The following is a 17,818-nucleotide window of genomic DNA, read 5'->3' as shown; positions in this document are numbered from 1 at the left end:
AAGGAAACCTAGTGCATTTATTGCGCTTGCTAAGCATAATTTTACACTAATGAAAACAGAACATGCGTGAAAAAAATATATCTCTTGTATCACTTTTTCCATATATTAATAATTGTACACAATTATTACTAGGTATAAATATGTATCTAGTATTCAGGAAAAAACTTTTTTCGCGAAGATTTTCAAATTTGGAAATCGTAGCTCTCTCTCTCTCTCTTCAAAATCTTCAAAAGCATATGTTAGTTTCTCTAATGTCCCATAATCATGACGATATGAAACACGCTTCTGAACATGCGATGGCACGATATGTAATTTACAACGTATCCCGTTGCAAGTGCATTTTCAGTTTTAATCAAAAGAGCAGTGATAATGCGACAACGGCGGCAACGACATTTCCCGCGCGCCAAAAAGTTCAACGGTAGGCGGCACAGGTGTTGGTTAACAAAGTACACCCCCGCGATTTTTTACCCCCACGTACGTACTCGTGTCGCGTCATAGATACGTGGGTGTCTTCGTCAATCCGTAGGTGTAACCTTTACGCAAACGCAATACGTATCGCGTAACATAGCTCGCCATCTTCCCCATTAAGCGAAACGCCAAACCATCCCCGCACTGCTCGACGCTTCATTTTAACCCGACCTTTCTCATCCATCCTTGGTCACGAAATACACCTCTATATAGCCTATCCATCTATTCCATTGCCCGAAACCCTTTTCTCTAATGATAAGCGAACGTCACTTCCAGGAGAACCTGCTCCCACATTTCAATTTTATCATAATTTTAAGTAATAAAGATATTACTTATTCTATATAATTCTTGATATAATTATATGATACTCTGTGTGTGTGCGTGTGCGTGTGCGTGTGTGTGTGTGTGTGTGTGTGTGTGTGTGTGATGATTTAGAACTAATATTAGTCATTAGTGATGTCTATTTGTATTATTTTTGTATTGTTATTTTCATAATATGGCAGAATCGAAGAGAATAAATTTCACTCAGAATTAAATAAAGGAAATCGTAACCTACATTTTGACGATGCGCGCAAATAGCTTTTTTTTACTACATGATGCAGACAATTTTTGTTGAAAAATTAAATATCTGCTTCGTGCATTAAAAATATATTACCATTTCGCCAACCATTTAATAAACTTATTAATACTATCATTCATTTAATAACAATGTAGAGCAAATATTACATTCATTCATTTTCCCATTTGCTACAATGACAAAGGTATATTTTTAATTTCTTTGATGTAAAAATTTAACACGTTTAATGTCTTGTGGAAAAGTAAGCTGTTGGGCAAAAATACTTAACACTGTGTGTGTGTGTGTGTGTGTGTGTGTGTGTGTGTGTGTGTGTGTGTGTGTGTGTTATCGCTTATTGATGAACAACTTTGAATCAGCTGGCGACGAAAGACGATACTCATAAACATATCAAAGATAAGCTCGTGCGATATGTAAGCTACGGAAGCATTGGCAGGTAATTTTCATGAAAATGTGCGGAACTTCTTTGAGTTTCCAAAACATACGGAACATACTTTGAATACTCGCCACTCCGAAGTAACAATCGGATACTGGAACTCCGAATCGTTGGAACGTCGACCGTGCAATGATCCAAACACTATAGATACGTTTTCCTTCCTTCCCCCTTCTCTGTCTCTCTCTCTCTCTCTCTCTCTCTCTCTCTCTCTCTCCCTCCCCCTCCCTTTCTCCTTCCCTCCCTTCCTATCTCCCTTCTACTAATTTCCGGAATTTTCATATTAATGTAAATGTATGTAGTAAATATTTTTACACGCACGCACACACACAAAATTATGATTTGCAATTTTATTTTACAGAATGCAATGCTTTCACAAGTCTGATTTTAATAATAAATTTTATTTATCAAAAATTGGATTAAAGTTGAATTTAAAATCAGTTTGTAAAAAACTTTTATTCCTAAACTATCAATAATTAATTTTTACTTTAATATTTTTTATGCAGTTGCTTTAACGTTTTTTACTTGGAAAAAATTGTAGTTTAGCTATTGATACAAATCATAAGACTGATTGAAAAGATAATACGGAGTAATAAATTTACTTTCGTATCGTTATGATCTTTGCGAAAAATGCTCTTTGAGAAAAATGCTTTTGCATTTTTTGAAAAATAAAGACAGCAAAAATAGCCTTTAAGCCAATTGATTTGTGCGATCTATCCATAAATGGATTCAAAGGTCTAATAATTAGTACTATAATACAATAAGGCCATAGCATCTTATTTTGTTCTAAAATAGGCCTCTTTTAATTGACTACCGCATAGTCTGTGTTGTGCATTCGTTACGCAATGTCGAACAAGATCAGAGAAACGCGATTCAATTTTCCAACATTAGCCATACTAGTGAAAGTGTACGTAAAACTTTTAATATAAATTAATCTAACGAAATAAGAATTATTTTTTTATCGAATTGTTTGTCGCAACGTACTTCGAGGAAAAATAGCGTTATATTTCTCGCGTACCGAAGGACGCGTACGGTTTTAAAAGCCGATGGGAGGAAGAGGAAAAAGAGAAAGAGGTGGAGGAGGAGGAGGAGGACGACGACGAGGAGGACGAGGAAGAGGAGATGAAAGAGAAAGAGAGACAAGTGTCTGTATATACGTATGCAGTGAGGTAGTAGCAGAGAGAAGACCGAACCGAAGCGTATAGATGGCCCCGTACGCGCGAGTAGTACGATGGGTAGGAGGACGAAGGAGAAGGGGTCAGAACGGAGGGGAAAACGACTCGGAACTCGTGTCGTAGCGGTGCTCGGTCGGTCGGGTATCTCCGCGTCGTGGGCCACACGCTCGGCCGGTGTCGGCTTCGGCTCGCGCCTCACACAATCCTCGCATACGCTTGCTTCGCTCAGTCGTGCTCGGGTCTCGTTTGCGTGCGGGTGTTTTGTAGACCGAGCTAAGTGAAATCACACATTTGCCGTGTACGTATACCTATAATAACGGAGATCGGACAGTCTTTCGCGCGCGCGAGTACATCGAGTTTTCGATGAACGCGTTAAAGCCAAATACATGTGTGTATATAAGTACAAGTAAATGTATAAACGTGCGTAATCGCGTGCGCGCGTACGCGCGCGGGGGTGGTACGTCTCGCGTCTCGTCGTACGTGTGTCGCGTGGTTCACGTGTAGCGGTAACGCTCGTTAACGGTAACATATCTGACGTCGTCCGCGCCGATATATACAGTGTATATATGCTTGGTGGCACATAATAAGGATTATATATTTATTACATATACGTATTGTATATTTTATACGTATAAGGAGAGAATTAAGTTTGTGTAAACCAGAGTGCTCCGAATTAATTCCGTTAGCCCGTAACATGCGCGGCTAACCCGCGAGAGAAGGAGTGACGGAAAAGGAGAAGAGGCGTACTACGGGAGAGAAACTACGGAGAGGAGTCGCGCGCGAGCAGGAAGGAAGAACAAAGAACGACAACGTGCCACTGCCAGGCCGCGGTGGAAGCGCGGGGGCCTACGTGCGGCGAGGATCGTCTCTCCCTCTCTCTCTCTCTCTCTCTCTCTTTCTCCGACTCGATAACTTTATCTCTCGCTGACGTTTGCTCGCTCTCACCGCACTGTGACTTACGTGCAAACGACGACGACGACAACAGCAACGCGGCAACGGGAGCGACTCGTTTCGGTGCTTGAGGTAAAGTGATTTTCAATGACGTCACGACGAGAGCGATGTCAAGTTGAGCAACCTCCGTCCACACGTCCGCCACCGAGCGTTGCCCCCCTTGCTCTCCGTTACTCCCGTTCGCTTGCGCGCCGGGGGGGACATCCTTGCTAACGATTAACCGCGAGATAACCGCGGATTTATATTGTATTATATAAACGACGCGGCGTTTCGTCGTAAATATAGAATGAAGGATTCATTTTCAAGCTTTCTTATCCTATCAACGTCATATAAATAATAATCATAGTGTGAGTATCGTGATGTGAGGCAATTCTCTAACGTTCGACAATGATACCGATACTGATACCGATACCGTATATCGATACGATACGGAGATGACGCGCGTATTCGGTCTCGATGTCGAGCAATGTCGAGAGCGATTTCCGTGGTATCGAAGAATCACTCGCGAGCCAAGCCAAGCCGCCACCTGATCGCTCGCGACAGCACCGACCGACGCGATCGGAGTATTCCGCCGCCGCGACCTCTTTCGAGAACACCAGCACCCGCGAAATTTTTTTTTCTTTTTTTTTTTTCGACGGAGATCTCTTCGAGATTCCTTTCTCCTTACGATCGGCCTCGCGCTTTAAAGTTTTTCGCGGGAATCGAAATCGACAAACTTGGATAAATCCAAATTTCGATACTGCGATAAATCTGAAATCGGCTCTAATACGTTTGTTCTGGATAATAAAAATTAACACGTTTATTTGCGATGTATAACAAGGCGCTTCTTCTTTTATAGCGTCAAGAATAGAGCATTAAGCGCAATAGAATCATTTTATTTCCCTGTCACTTTTTTTAATTCTATAACCGTGACATGTATAAAAAAACATGCTTTTAAAATTATTAACAAAATAAAAATGCATGAAAATTGCAATAGTTATCTTAAATCATTATTTATTAGATAATATTCATCAACATAAATTAATATACCTCATTGATGTATAATGGTGTTAGAAATTAACATCAAAAGGTGCTTAATCCAGCATTTGTTCAAATTTCACTTGCTGTTGATATAAATAGTACAAACGTTTCGCTATTCACGTTGTGATCTCCATGATCTCGTTGCTATATTACGACGCAAATCAATGCCAAACGCGCACGATCGATATGTATCGCTCTCCGAGACGCCGGGTTAGCATCGCAATCCACAATCTGACGAGATGAGCTACGCGTATTTACGCCGATGAACAACGTAATCCCGAAAATAATATCTGCCCAAGTTTTCGTATCAACGAAGAGAGAAGGATGACCGACGTTTTCGCGCATGGTGTGTCGTGCCGACAACTGCAATGTATTATATCGTCGATATTATAAATAAATCGACAATCACGCGATTGAATGGAACGATAATGTATTTTCAATACTTTGAGACTTTAAAGAAGATACAGTAAGTACGACAGTTGTTAATAATTTTTCCATTTTTCGAGACAAATTCGAAAAACGATCGTCAGAAACTTTCTTATAGCGATCACTGTCGAAGATATTCAATGTTATTGAAACATTACCTGTCCACCATCCACTCTTCGTCTTGCCAATAAAGAGAAATCGATTCTACGAACTAACTTGTTTTAATTTCGCAATACAGACAAGGCAAAGTTAGCTTCCACGACGACGAGAGTGATTTGGTGGAATTTAACTCGGCGAGATTCGTAATAGAGAGTGAGGGAAGGGAAGGGTAGGGTAGGGAGAGGGAGGGAGGAAGAGAGAGAGAGAGAATATCGCTTCGCTTTTGCGTCGCCTTTGACCCGCCGAGCGCGAAACGCTGGACAAGATATCGCCTCGATATTTAAACGCCGCCGCTGCGGCAGCGAAACGCGTGGTTTTTGCGTGGCAACGAGGGTAACTCGAATAAGGGCGCGGCTGGTCAAGTTCTTTGACAGTCAGTCGAGAAACCCGGATCCGTGCAGGTATTTATTTTGTCACACGGTGTATATATATATACGCAGAAAACCCGCCGCTCTCTCTTTCTCTCTCGATAGAGTGTACGATAAATCCGAAAATGCTCCGCGAATTCAACGCGCGATGTTCGCTCTTTTGGTAGATTTAGCGAATATTTGACGTGCACGAATATGGGTTTACTTACTCACGTGTTTGATGTACTACAAATATCTTTCTCTTTGCTGATTTAATACAAATTATGTGTCAAGATTGTTTTAACTTAACAATTTAACGATATACATATATAAGTAAAATAGATTTTAATCGTTGTTGCTAATACAATATTGTCGTACAATCTGAGCTTATTTCAAAATACGCAATTTTCTTAAGAAAAATTGGAGATGAAAAATTGGACACTCCCACACTAATATCAATTTTGTTTACATCCAATTAATTTTCATAATGCTTGTGTCAATATACGGCTGCTTCTTTATTGAGAAAACTTAAGCATTAACAAATTACGAATTTGCTCGCAAACGGACATCTCAAGTATCAGATAAAGTTAAATCATGCAATCGGCAATTACGATAATTATTGAGAATACGAATGATCGACTAGCAAGAAAGAGAAAGCAATTAAACGTAAATAAGTTGCGATAAACAGCTTAAAACGAATGTTTCGCGTTTCTTTTCGTTGGCGATTAACATAAAGGCGTAAGGTTTATTACATCTCGTTCGCTCGATATCGGATATCGCCAGTTGAAATGGCATTTTCCGCGCCCCATCTCTGCACGCACGCAACACACGGCGCGCGGCGTATCTAAATAGTCTGGCAACCTTCGCGATTTATCACGTCCAGTGGGTTTGCTGCTTAGGGGATGCCATTAAGTGAATTGCACAGCCCGCTATCGATTTCCAAGCAACCTATATCGCGTTATATCCGTAACTTGCGAACCACACGATCTTTCGTAAATCTATACGCGCGTTCCTCTCTTCTCTTCTCCCCTCACTTTCGATGTTGCCGATTAGTAAGCTGCCGATAATAAAGTCGATTGCGGGATGCAAAACGCGAATCCAAAAATTGATCAAAAGATGAATGTGCGCGGAATGTTTCCTTTTCAACGTGTGAAATCTTTTCACAGACTCGAATATTGTTTTGTAAATTTTGGAAAATCAAAAGAGAAAGGAAAAGTCTTTTTGAAACGTGGTGTCGCGCAGGTAGTTGGGTTAGTTGCATAAATAAGATTAACTGGTACGGTTCTGTTGAATGCTGGCAAGAACAATGAAGATAATTTATGGTTATATTTTTCTATGGTAAAGTTGCATTTCTAGCAATATTTTAGTTCTAGATATTAGTTCGTGTCACTTAATACTTAGGTTGTAGACTTTCTAAAATATTTCTTCTTTTGTTCCTTTGTCTGTTTTATTGATTCGAAAAGATTTCTTTTTAAAGTTACTTTTCTCACGAAAATTGTCTGTGAATTGCAGAATTAATTTTCATTGTGTATCAACGAGTGCTCAGAATCGAAGATACGTTGAATGTTCGCTCAAGAGTTTCCGAGAGCAATTCTCCGTCAGTGCGTTACTTATCTTATACCAATCTTATCGTGGGATACGCGACGCGCAATGTACGCGTCGATATCTCGACGCGGGGGAAGTACATCCGCGTCAAGGTATCCAGTTATTATCGTGTTTGCTGTTCACAGGTTAACTCTGGCACTCGGTACATAAGGCGGAGCTGCCGACTGAGTTTATTCGTGTGAAATGTTCGATGATAATGGATAACGATGGCCACAAGCATTACAAAAACGTAAACATACCTATGTTTTTAATTTGTAATGATATAAGGGAGTGGTCATATTCTGGATTTGTTGTAATTTGAACTCGTAAATATATTGCTTTGAGACTTGGATTTTAACAAAGTTACGGATATTCTTTATATTTATGGAAAATAGATCGAAATAGGTCGTTCGACAGTACCGCATTTTTCTCGATGTTACGTTGATTATACATCCAAGGACATTTCAAATATAATCACATTTTGATATCTTTTGTTTGCACTAATAACACGATATTGTCTAATTCCTATTTTGATAAGTTATTGAAATTATTTTCGATAGAATTATCTTTAGTAAATTTAAATTTTACATTTATATTTTTTGCTAAATTATTTCAAAATCGTAAGAAATAAAAAATATACGGAGAAGAGATTTAACCACTGGTTGCAAAAAGATTACGGAATGAGAATTAAAGAATAATTCATGAGAAGATTAATTCGAGTATCAAGACGTTCTTAATATGTATTGCGAAATATATTTTTTTCTACTAACGGATACAAATGTTACACGAGCATTTTTTTTACTTGTATTGCTATACATCAGTTATATGACGAAACATGTATATTCTAATTTTGATATTTATCATTAACGACTCGAATCACTACTATTACGAGTCGTATTGCGATCGAAGAGAAGGCAATATATCTCGTTATCGATTCTCGATACTTATAATGTAATCGATATCGTTGATATTAACTCTCAGGATGCGAAAAATGCTTTATACACGGATGTCGCAAATTCTTCATTTTTCATTGAAAATTAGGGACACATTTTCTTTCTTTACTTGGACGTTTTACTTTCAATAAGATAAATATATTAATTTTTAAAATGTAATAATTTGCGAGAGAGAGAGAGAGAGAGAGAATGGAGGGAAAAACGCGTGAGAGTGAGAATATATCATTGGAGTTTTTTATACAGTGATCCTTTGTTCGATACGGATGCGATAACATTTCCTGTTATCGATATGTAAGCGCAAGAACTTGTCACAGATAAAAGTCATGATATATGTCAGTCATTGATTTCCAAACTTTTCTGGCGACGATTATTATATCTTGATGGTGAATTTCCATCTATTATATTTTCAGAAAATTTATCTCGTGGTAGGTATAAAACAATAATGTTAACGTTTCACGACGCAATGCATCCTGTCACTTCCGATATTTTTTCCGATGGAAATTCATTACTTCGTCCAATAAAATCGTCGATGAAACACTGTCAAAAATAACGCAAAAATGACATGTTTCGTATTCTAATGTTCTTTACTTGTGTGTGCGTGCGTGCGTGCGTGCGTGCGTGTGTGCGTGTGTGTGCGTGTGTGTGGTGAAGGGGTAGTTATATATTAATTACATGGTCTAATGATACTTGCTGGTGTTTCTCTCTCTCTCTCTCCTCTCTCTCTCTCTCTCTCTCTCTCTCTCTCTCGTGCACGCGCGCAAATAATGCAAGAATCTCCGAGATGAAAAACTTTTTTTCGATATCGTAAAATGGAGTTGCGCCGAGGGGGAAGTAACTATACGCTACATTAAAGAAACTTTTTTAGGATCGTTTAATTTACAAAGTAATACAACTTTCTGTAATCAAACTTTACGTTACCATGCACACGTGATTGCTCGATTACTCTCTTTCGTTGTTAAATCATCAAATAAATTTTTTAATTTTTTTAAAATCGCAAGACTTGTACCATTATAGCCTATTTACACGCGTTGCACGCGTATTACGCAGGAACGGACACCCGCGTGTAAAGACACTTCCGGTGCTCGAGCTCGCGCCTGAGATATCGGTTTTATACGCATCGACGAACGCATGTTTGGCCTCCCTTTTAAAATCCCACCTCGCAGTTATTTGCGTACTCGCATAATACTTATAACTTACGGAACTGGGACGTCCACTCGCACCGGCAACTTGGGATAATTCGAGGTTCGAGCGTGTTTCTCCGATATTCGTCCGCGGCCGGAATTCGAATTCGAAAATGGCATCCGACATCGATCGCCGGCCGATGTACACTATCGCTCGAAAGTTGAGGCAACTTCGTCAGGGCGTAGCCATCTTGAAGCGAGGTTATGCAAAGTAAACTGTTCTTTGCGAGCACGTTTCAATTTTTCGCAATATAAAGAATATCATCGAAAACGGGAAACGTCTTACGAATATGTTACGAGTATAATTTTTAAAAAGCAGCGGTTAAACAATCGGATACAGTTGCGATTAGCAATTTTCAATATCCAAATGTCAGAGAAAGAAATCAATGATCTTTCATTAATTTAACTTTAATATATGTATTTTATTATACTTTGTTGTAATTAGTGACGATTGCATTTTCGATTATGTAATTATGTAATTATTATTTTGACATGAAAATATTACGTGCAATTTAAAAATTGATAAAACTTTACACTCGCGCGCGCGTGCGTGACTTTATTTTTATTATAATACTAATTGTACTTTTTTGTGAATAAAAAAATGGCACGACGGAGCGCCACGCGCTTACATTAAAAAAGCGTATGCATGTTCCCTGATTAATGCGAAACATATGCATCCGTCCTCATTTGCGGAGTACTGGACACAAATCTCGGATGAGGAACGCACCGGCAAGGGCACTGTTCTCGCGCGCGTTGCTTCGCGAGAGAACGTAGGTTAACCTTCAGGTTCTACTCTTTTCTTCCCTCGACGCGCCCGAGGAAATCAAGACCCGTTAGAAATTGTTCGACGCTGCGCCGCGCTTGCATGTCGAGCAACAACGGCGTCGAGTAGATATACAAAATATTCCGCTCTTCTCTTTATCAGCATTTCTTTCCTGCACATGTACAAATCGATACTATACCAATCGATTTCGATTTGATTTTACTTTAATAAAAGCGTGTCAATAGGATGATATGATTCATCGCGTCAATCATGTTATTTACGTATCTTTATGGTTCTAAGCCTCGTAATAGAACAATCTACATCAAGTCAAATGGAGAATATACGATAGATTTCCCGTTTACATTGATCAAACTCATTTATGAAAAAAGTAGCCTCTTATGCTTAGGCGACTGCATTTTTATCGTCGAGAAATTCTCTCGTCTGGATACTTTTGTTGAGGACACATATATCAATTCCAAATTAGTCGGTAAATATATCGTTAAGCGTCAAGCAGATAATGACGGTTGCAATGGCACTCTGTATTTGTCGTGTGCGCGCGCACGCGTAAGCGTCTACGTGCAAGGAGCCTCTCACAGTATTCGTGTCGTTGAGTTACCCGAAGCCTTTGGCCGGCAAACGCTATGAAAGAAGAACGGCAGCAGCGTGAAAGTAAAGAAAGTGGGCCGCTCGAAGTAGTCTTTAACCTAGAAGCATCGCTCTTCGCGTTCTCTTCCTTCCGCTCAATGTCGCTCGCCGAAACAATTGGGAAACCTTTGCTACACGATAACTTTATGTTGTTTGTATCATCATTATATATATCACCCTTGTTTGCCTTTATTTCGCATAACATAATTTAACGCATAACGTCATTATCTAATTTTATTGCGTTTTTGTACCACATTACTATTACATTGTTAATAACATGAACGGAAGATTTATGAGTCGGGAGGAATTTGAATTTATATCGAAGGAACGAATTGAGACTTTATAATCTATTTACAATTCTATTGGCAACCAATAAGTTCTGAAACGAAAGAATAAATACATAAATGCATGTCATCTTACCGTATCTTTGATATCGTTCTATATTTGTAAATTTGTATTACATTTGTAATTAAACTATTCTAATTCATCAATGCTCTGTCTCGCGAAACTTTGACAAAGATACGCGTTCGCGTATAATTAAAACCGTTTAAATCGTGCCCTCATGCACGACGTATTAAGTATGCGTTGAAGGGTTAAAACATAAAAAACACGCATATAGCGGCTTAATCCTTCGAATCCATTTGTACGATAAAAGCGAAGAGCTACCCCGTCGATCGCTTGCTTGGCGGAGCGGTTCGCGAGAGGAAAAGACGATCGATCACTGGATTAGGAATTATTTATAGGTTGGCGCACGGCGCGGCGCGGCGGCGATGCGACGGAATTTCGCATCGCTCCTCCGATCGCGCGTGTCACTTTTGCCAGGAGCGACCGACAGCATACCGATATTCGCGTAATGCCGGAATGCAAATTAATCGCCGGCCATCACAAGTTCTAGAAAGTCTTGTCGTCAAGGCAATTCTTACGGGTTTGGAACACGGCCAATATCAATGTTGCGTGCGTCCCGTACACTAGCCCAAGTCGAGCATCACGCACATTCGATATAATAAAGATACGATTTTGTATGCCGATAACCAAGTTTCCAAAAATTTTCTTGTACCAGTATAAGAAATTAAAACAGAAGAAATTATTTTTTTCATAAATAAAACAACTATTATTGCTATTGTAAATGTCTATGTGACTATCGATTGCAATTTGAGCTTGCATATTATTTTATTTTTCTCCAACATTAATTCGAAGTAAACATATACCTACGTTTTGATATTTCCAAGAAGGTGTCTCGTGTGAAGACTTCCACAAAAACAGATTCGAGATATAGTAGTAGACTCATAGCTTAAATAGTTTGTACTAGGCATCGAAATGGAGAAGCGCGTCCATTTAAACTTTAACGAAACTCGCGAGACGCATTTTTATTCCGGAATCGAATGAATTTTTATGAGCTCGTTGACTTGTGATCGATATACGTACACTCGATCACGGATAGTGCATTTTAATGAGCGAACAACTACAGAACGAATATTCTCTTGCCCCTCCCTTCCCCCCCGCCCCCCCCCCTCCCCTCTCTCTCTCTCTCTCGCCTCTCAGAGATACATTACAAATCTTATATATCCGCCGCAAAATGAATAAATTGGTATATGAAACATGAATCCGGTTATATGGTAATTTTACTTTTTTTTTATTTTTTTTCTCTTTGTGGTTTGATAATTGCTATTCTCTTTCATGCTTTATTTTGCTTTTTAATATTACTAAAATTGAAGCGATATTGGAGAGATTGCATGACATTATTTATATCAGTATAGGTTTCAACAACATAAGCGACGAAAACTTTGCTTTTGTCGTTGACCACGTAACGTGATCATAAAATATTTGGCAATTATTGCTTTGAATATTCTCTTTCTGCAGTTGAATCGTCAGTTTCTCATTTGTATTAAAATTCGAAAACACGAATTCTTTTATCGTCTTCTTGAACGATTCTATGAAAAATCGATGGTATTATACTATGTATAAGATATTAATAACAGTGATCGTTTTCTTACGATGACATCACGTTCACGATTGACACTGAACTTGGAAGCTATTCGTTCGTTCTTCATCAACATCTTTTGCATGTCGTCAATACTATTGAATTTATCACGTTTTAAAGATTAATTTAAGTTATTTCGTAATAACCGTATCTTTTCATCAAATATATGTACATATACAACATTGCATATGAATATTTGTTAAATTTTCGTAAACAGATTTCCTTTGAGAGCTATAATTGAAGATTGTACAATTGTACGTTGTAGTCTTTCGCTAGCATTAGAATAAAGACTATTTAGATATAAATACGTTATTATTAAAATATACATCATCCGAAAAAAAGACAAGATTTTATTTACTATGCTCGCGACATTGTAAGCCACATATGGTGACGTCAAAACTATTTGAACGTGAAACATTTTCGATTTTTCGCGACCACCAGATCAATTTCATAAAACTTGGTCTCACAAGCGCGTTTATGAGCTTTTGTATTTTGCGTAACTTTTTAAATTACTTTTTAAATTATCACGCAGCGGGAAACTTATACGCCGCGAAAGAAGAGAAAAACAGCTACAAAGTTGTGCTTGCACAAAGTTACTCGCCAGCCGACATCAGTTGCGTAGCAACTGATTAAAAAGCACATTCGTCCATTGAGAACTGCATAATGAACGAGACAATACGAAGGAAGATCAGTGGCGTCTCCGCTGATCAGTAACTCAGCGGAGAGTGCCCAGAAGAGACTCCATCGCGATCGATAAAAGGTGTTTCGTAATTTGTTTTATTAGTATTCTTTATAATTTATTGCAAATGTGCATATAAGAGACGCACATCTTTTTGCGCATAACTCGATAAAATTAAATTAAGATAAAATGCAAAAAAAAAAAAAAATTGACAAAATTATGCCTAACACTTTTCATAAAGATTCCGATCATTTATAAAGTTTGAGCGAAATATGATAGTGCGAAGACTTGAACTCACGCATACGTAGCGGATATTATAACAAGTGGGACTCGTGTAACAATATTTGCCGAGCAGCGCGAATTTACAGACCCAGACGTGACTTCTTCCGACACTCTAAACAGTCGGCGTAAGCCAGTGGTGCTCGATTTCTCTGGGGCGACTAGACCCAGTAAAAGAGGAGAGAGAGAGAGAGAGAGAGAGAGAGAGAGAGAGAGAGAGAAAGTTCGACATATGCACACTTATGTTACTGGAAATGGTAATTTGCGATTGCAGATTTAGCCAGAGGTACCTGTGAAATCTCGCGCGCAGCAAACATTATTGACCAACTATAATCCATTCATCTTTCGTCGATAAACTATCTGTATAGTTTAGCTCAACTATTCGCAATCAAAATTCGCAAACTATTTCGAACAATGAACGAAATGTCCGGCGTAAGTTGTGCGGTACAATATGGTGCCTCGTATACCCGGTGTCTCACTTATCGAGACTTATGTCGTGTGCTTGTGTCCTTATGCAAAACCGTGGCCTTTATCTCACAGATATAGGCTCTTCATGCGTCAGTCGTGTGACACGAAACTGCTGCACGTACATACGAAGGATTCGTGCTCGCGTATATGACGTATGCGATATCTCGGACGCACGACCGAGGAGTATATACATATATCCTGCATACGGTAGCGAATGCTGTTGCTGATAAGATTACGATAATGGCAGTCTTGACTGTGAACGTTTTAAAGTGATAACTCGATTTGTAAAAGTCGCTTGTGCGCGTTTTTTAAGTTTTAAAAATTAAACATAATATTGACATTATCTTACATAAATAATCAACAAAAAGACTTTTGGATCTTGGCAAATTTTTTTACTATTCTTTGAAAAATTTTGCATTTTCTTAAATGTCGCAATGCATACATGTCTCACCTACATACAATGACGTACATTGAATTATGTTGCTCCTATTAATATAGAATTAATCTTTTTCAATGGAAATATTGTTTTCCTTATGCCAACACTATACATAATTTTATAATATTTTCTACAGGTAACGTGCAGCTGTTACGCGAGAATTCGATTTTATCCATTAACCATCGTAGCATTTTCGCAGAATCATATCCATGCGATCGTAAAACAGCGCATTCTAGTCAGCATCCAACCGCAGAAAAGACATCTTCATATTCAGTCGAGAATGGGGGAAAAACCTTCGTAATCTTAACTACGAGTGTGTGTGTGTGTGTGCGCGCGCACGACATTCGCACTTACGCACACGCATACATCCACATCTTAAGCTCGTTATAGCGCGCACGTGCGCATATTTAACGCGCGATAGCCGTCATCTTCCCCAAGGCGATTAACCTGCCGATTAGCGGTGCGTGGAACGTTTGCACTGCACTTTAAATCATTTCTTCGTCTGTCAGTCAACGTAATTGAGAAAGCGTTTAAATCGTGACAGTAATATTTATTCTTTTAACGCCTAAATTTTTTAATTGAAAAAATTCGTTTTAAATTCGAATTGAAATAGTGAGTAATTACTAAAGAGAAAGTTAATTTTATTTTATTAACTTTTATAGAATATTTGCGTGCGTGTGTAAATTTAAAATTAAAATAATAGTAAATAATAAAGAATATGAACGCGATATAAATTTATATATGATGATAAATTATGATGTATTAACTGATGGCGCATAGCGAGTAATGAACACGTTGTTACGTTTTGTATATATGTTTATTTCGGAGTGCTACCTTGAAACTGTCATATATATTCGTGCGTAACGAGTAATGACGCGTTAGTTATCGCGCGGCCTTTGCATTGCGCGATGCGTGTTTGAAAAACATGCGGATATACTGAGACGCAATTATCAAGCTCGTCAGTTCCGAGTCTCAAGAAAAAGGTAGTAACCTTGCGCACTTAAATCATTGTATATATAAAAATAACGTTTAACGAATCACATACCTTTAAATTATTCCAATTCAATTTTCTCTTCTGAAATAAAGTTGAGAAAAGTATACTCGGAAGCAAGGCTTTACCTCGAACTTGTCATGTTAGCGCGTATAGAATGATGCCCCGCAGAAACATAGATTTGGCGCCAACCGGAAACATGTCATATCAACGTGTGTAAAATTCGAGTTAACTTACTACGAAAGTTATATACGCTATTTCTAGTTTCTGTCAAGGATGCTATTCTCAGAAAAATATCGAATAGCATTTCGACGAATTTACATTATGATCCATTAGATTAGAAAGAGAGAGAATGATGACTGTTTTGAAATGAAGAACGATAAAACAAGATATGAACAAAATATAGTATAATAAAAATATATGACATATATAAAATGATAGTTCGTAAAATTAGTGTACTGATTAGATCAGCATGTCCCTGATGATTACACATGCCTTATAAAATTTACGATCAAAAGAATCTACTTGGAGAGAAGATACGCCAATTAATAAGTACAGCCCTGAGTCACTACTTGGCGCAGGGGAATTATTTAACGACGTACTAAAGCGCGGCGCGGGTGGCGGGCGGTAGGCAACGGGCTCAGTGAGCGCTAAACGTAGCGGCGCTTTAGGACATGCATGGAGTGGAGGATGTTCGCTCGCTTGCGCGTGCTACTCGCGCTTCGTCATAAATTTAGCGCACTGATCTCATTCCACGATGAATCTGTCGACGAAAATAACAGCAACCGCCACGATGCGCTCGCGACTTGGAGCGATCACGCCGCAGCGCCTCGCGTCGTTCGTGAGGCGCACGCGCTTCGGCGCATTTACCCCTGGAATGTACGACTGTGTCGGAAGGGGCAAACCACCCCCGGTGGAACCGACCCGTACGAATATCCCGTGGGCGGAAGCGCGGCGCGGAGATCCTGCATAAAGGCCGATGACTCTTTGTTTTGGGAGAACTCCGCGACGCGACGCCCGCTTTCTGTCACTGACCTTCCGCGAGTAGAGTCGTGCGCGGCACGCGATAGGACGATTCTTGCCTGCCTGCCTACCTGCTTGCTTTTGCTTGCTTGCTTGCTTGCTTGCTTGCCTGCTTGCCTGCTTGCCTGCTTGCCTGTCTGCCTGCTTGCCTGTAATGCCTGCTCGTCTGTGCCAGAGCCGTATGCACGTTGCTCGCTCTATCTATACTGTCCATAGCGATGTCCCGTTAGCCACGACATCATCGGGGATTAACGCGTCTTAACCTTTCCTTGAACAGCAGCATGCCGCGAGTCTTTTGCATCGCGTCCGATACAAATGAGATATATAGTAATATATAAATATGTCGTACCTTGTGCACTTTAAACTCGTTTACAGCGTTTTTTCCGTTTTCGAATCATTGGTGTCGCAAATAATGATGACGACAGATCTCACCTTCCAAGGGAACTTTTTTCAATATCTTGTTTGTCCAAGAATTGCAGCTAGAGAACGCGATATTTCTCAAAGAAGTTAATCGTTGTTGATTTGATACATGTAATTGTTGAATATTAGTATATTTGTTCATAAGAAAAATTCATTGTTCTTATAATTAGGTGTAACTCTTCTCTATTTTCCTTCAGAAATAACAATGATAAATATGAATACAAAAGATATTAATATTTTCAAAATTCGACATCTTTTTTATGAAATTGCAAATTAAAAATTTAAGATTCTCGAATGAAATTGCATATATACGAGAACGAACGATCCGTGAAAAAAAAAATTTAGATGCGTAACGGATAAGAATGAAACGCTTAAAGACAATAATTGGAGGCAGTCATCGTCGAGTCGCGTGACAAGCCAAGCGAACATAAAGATACTCTCACGCTGCTGCGTGGCACATATCCAAAGACAGTCCCGTGAAGTGTATTCAAAGTACACTATTCGGTTTTACGAGCTGCAGCTTACGTATCGTGCAGGATGTTTATCAAAGACGGAATATGTGACTAGATTGACGCGAATAGGTATAAACGCACCGAGATAATTACTAATATACGCTACGACGATTACGTCAACATCTACTGTGCACGCGATGACACGCATCTTCGCGGAAATTCGCTGTTGGTTAACGCGTCATCACGGACACCTCGTTTATGTTTCTTCCTTTTTCGAGATTAGCATCTAATATTATAACACGTTTTAAACCGATCGAATTCTCCTTTTAGTCCTCACGGAAATTGGTGGTTAAATTAAGAAAAATGACTGCCCAAGTTGCGATAGTTATCAAGATAATTGAAATTAACTA

At 39.1% G+C, this 17,818-nt stretch overlaps 1 protein-coding gene across 3 annotated transcripts in view; it reads left to right on the top strand.

The window, feature by feature from the left end:
- The window catches only part of LOC105452799, a 119,140-nt gene that overhangs the window by 80,428 nt on the left and 20,894 nt on the right, over nt 1-17,818 (top strand). Inside the window, exon 1 of one of the 3 annotated variants that reach the window (XM_011694239.1) lies at nt 2,883-3,673. The exons of the other annotated variants lie outside the window; for them this stretch is intronic. The gene's annotated coding sequence lies outside the window, so the exon portion shown is untranslated. Of the gene's footprint in view, nt 1-2,882; nt 3,674-17,818 lie in introns of those variants that run through there. 3 annotated transcript variants of the gene reach the window in all.

This window comes from Wasmannia auropunctata, unplaced genomic scaffold (genome assembly GCF_000956235.1).
Source record: "Wasmannia auropunctata unplaced genomic scaffold, wasmannia.A_1.0 LD336106.1, whole genome shotgun sequence".
Taxonomy (NCBI): Eukaryota; Metazoa; Arthropoda; class Insecta; order Hymenoptera; family Formicidae; genus Wasmannia; species Wasmannia auropunctata.
This window is presented reverse-complemented; position numbering and strand designations above follow the sequence as displayed.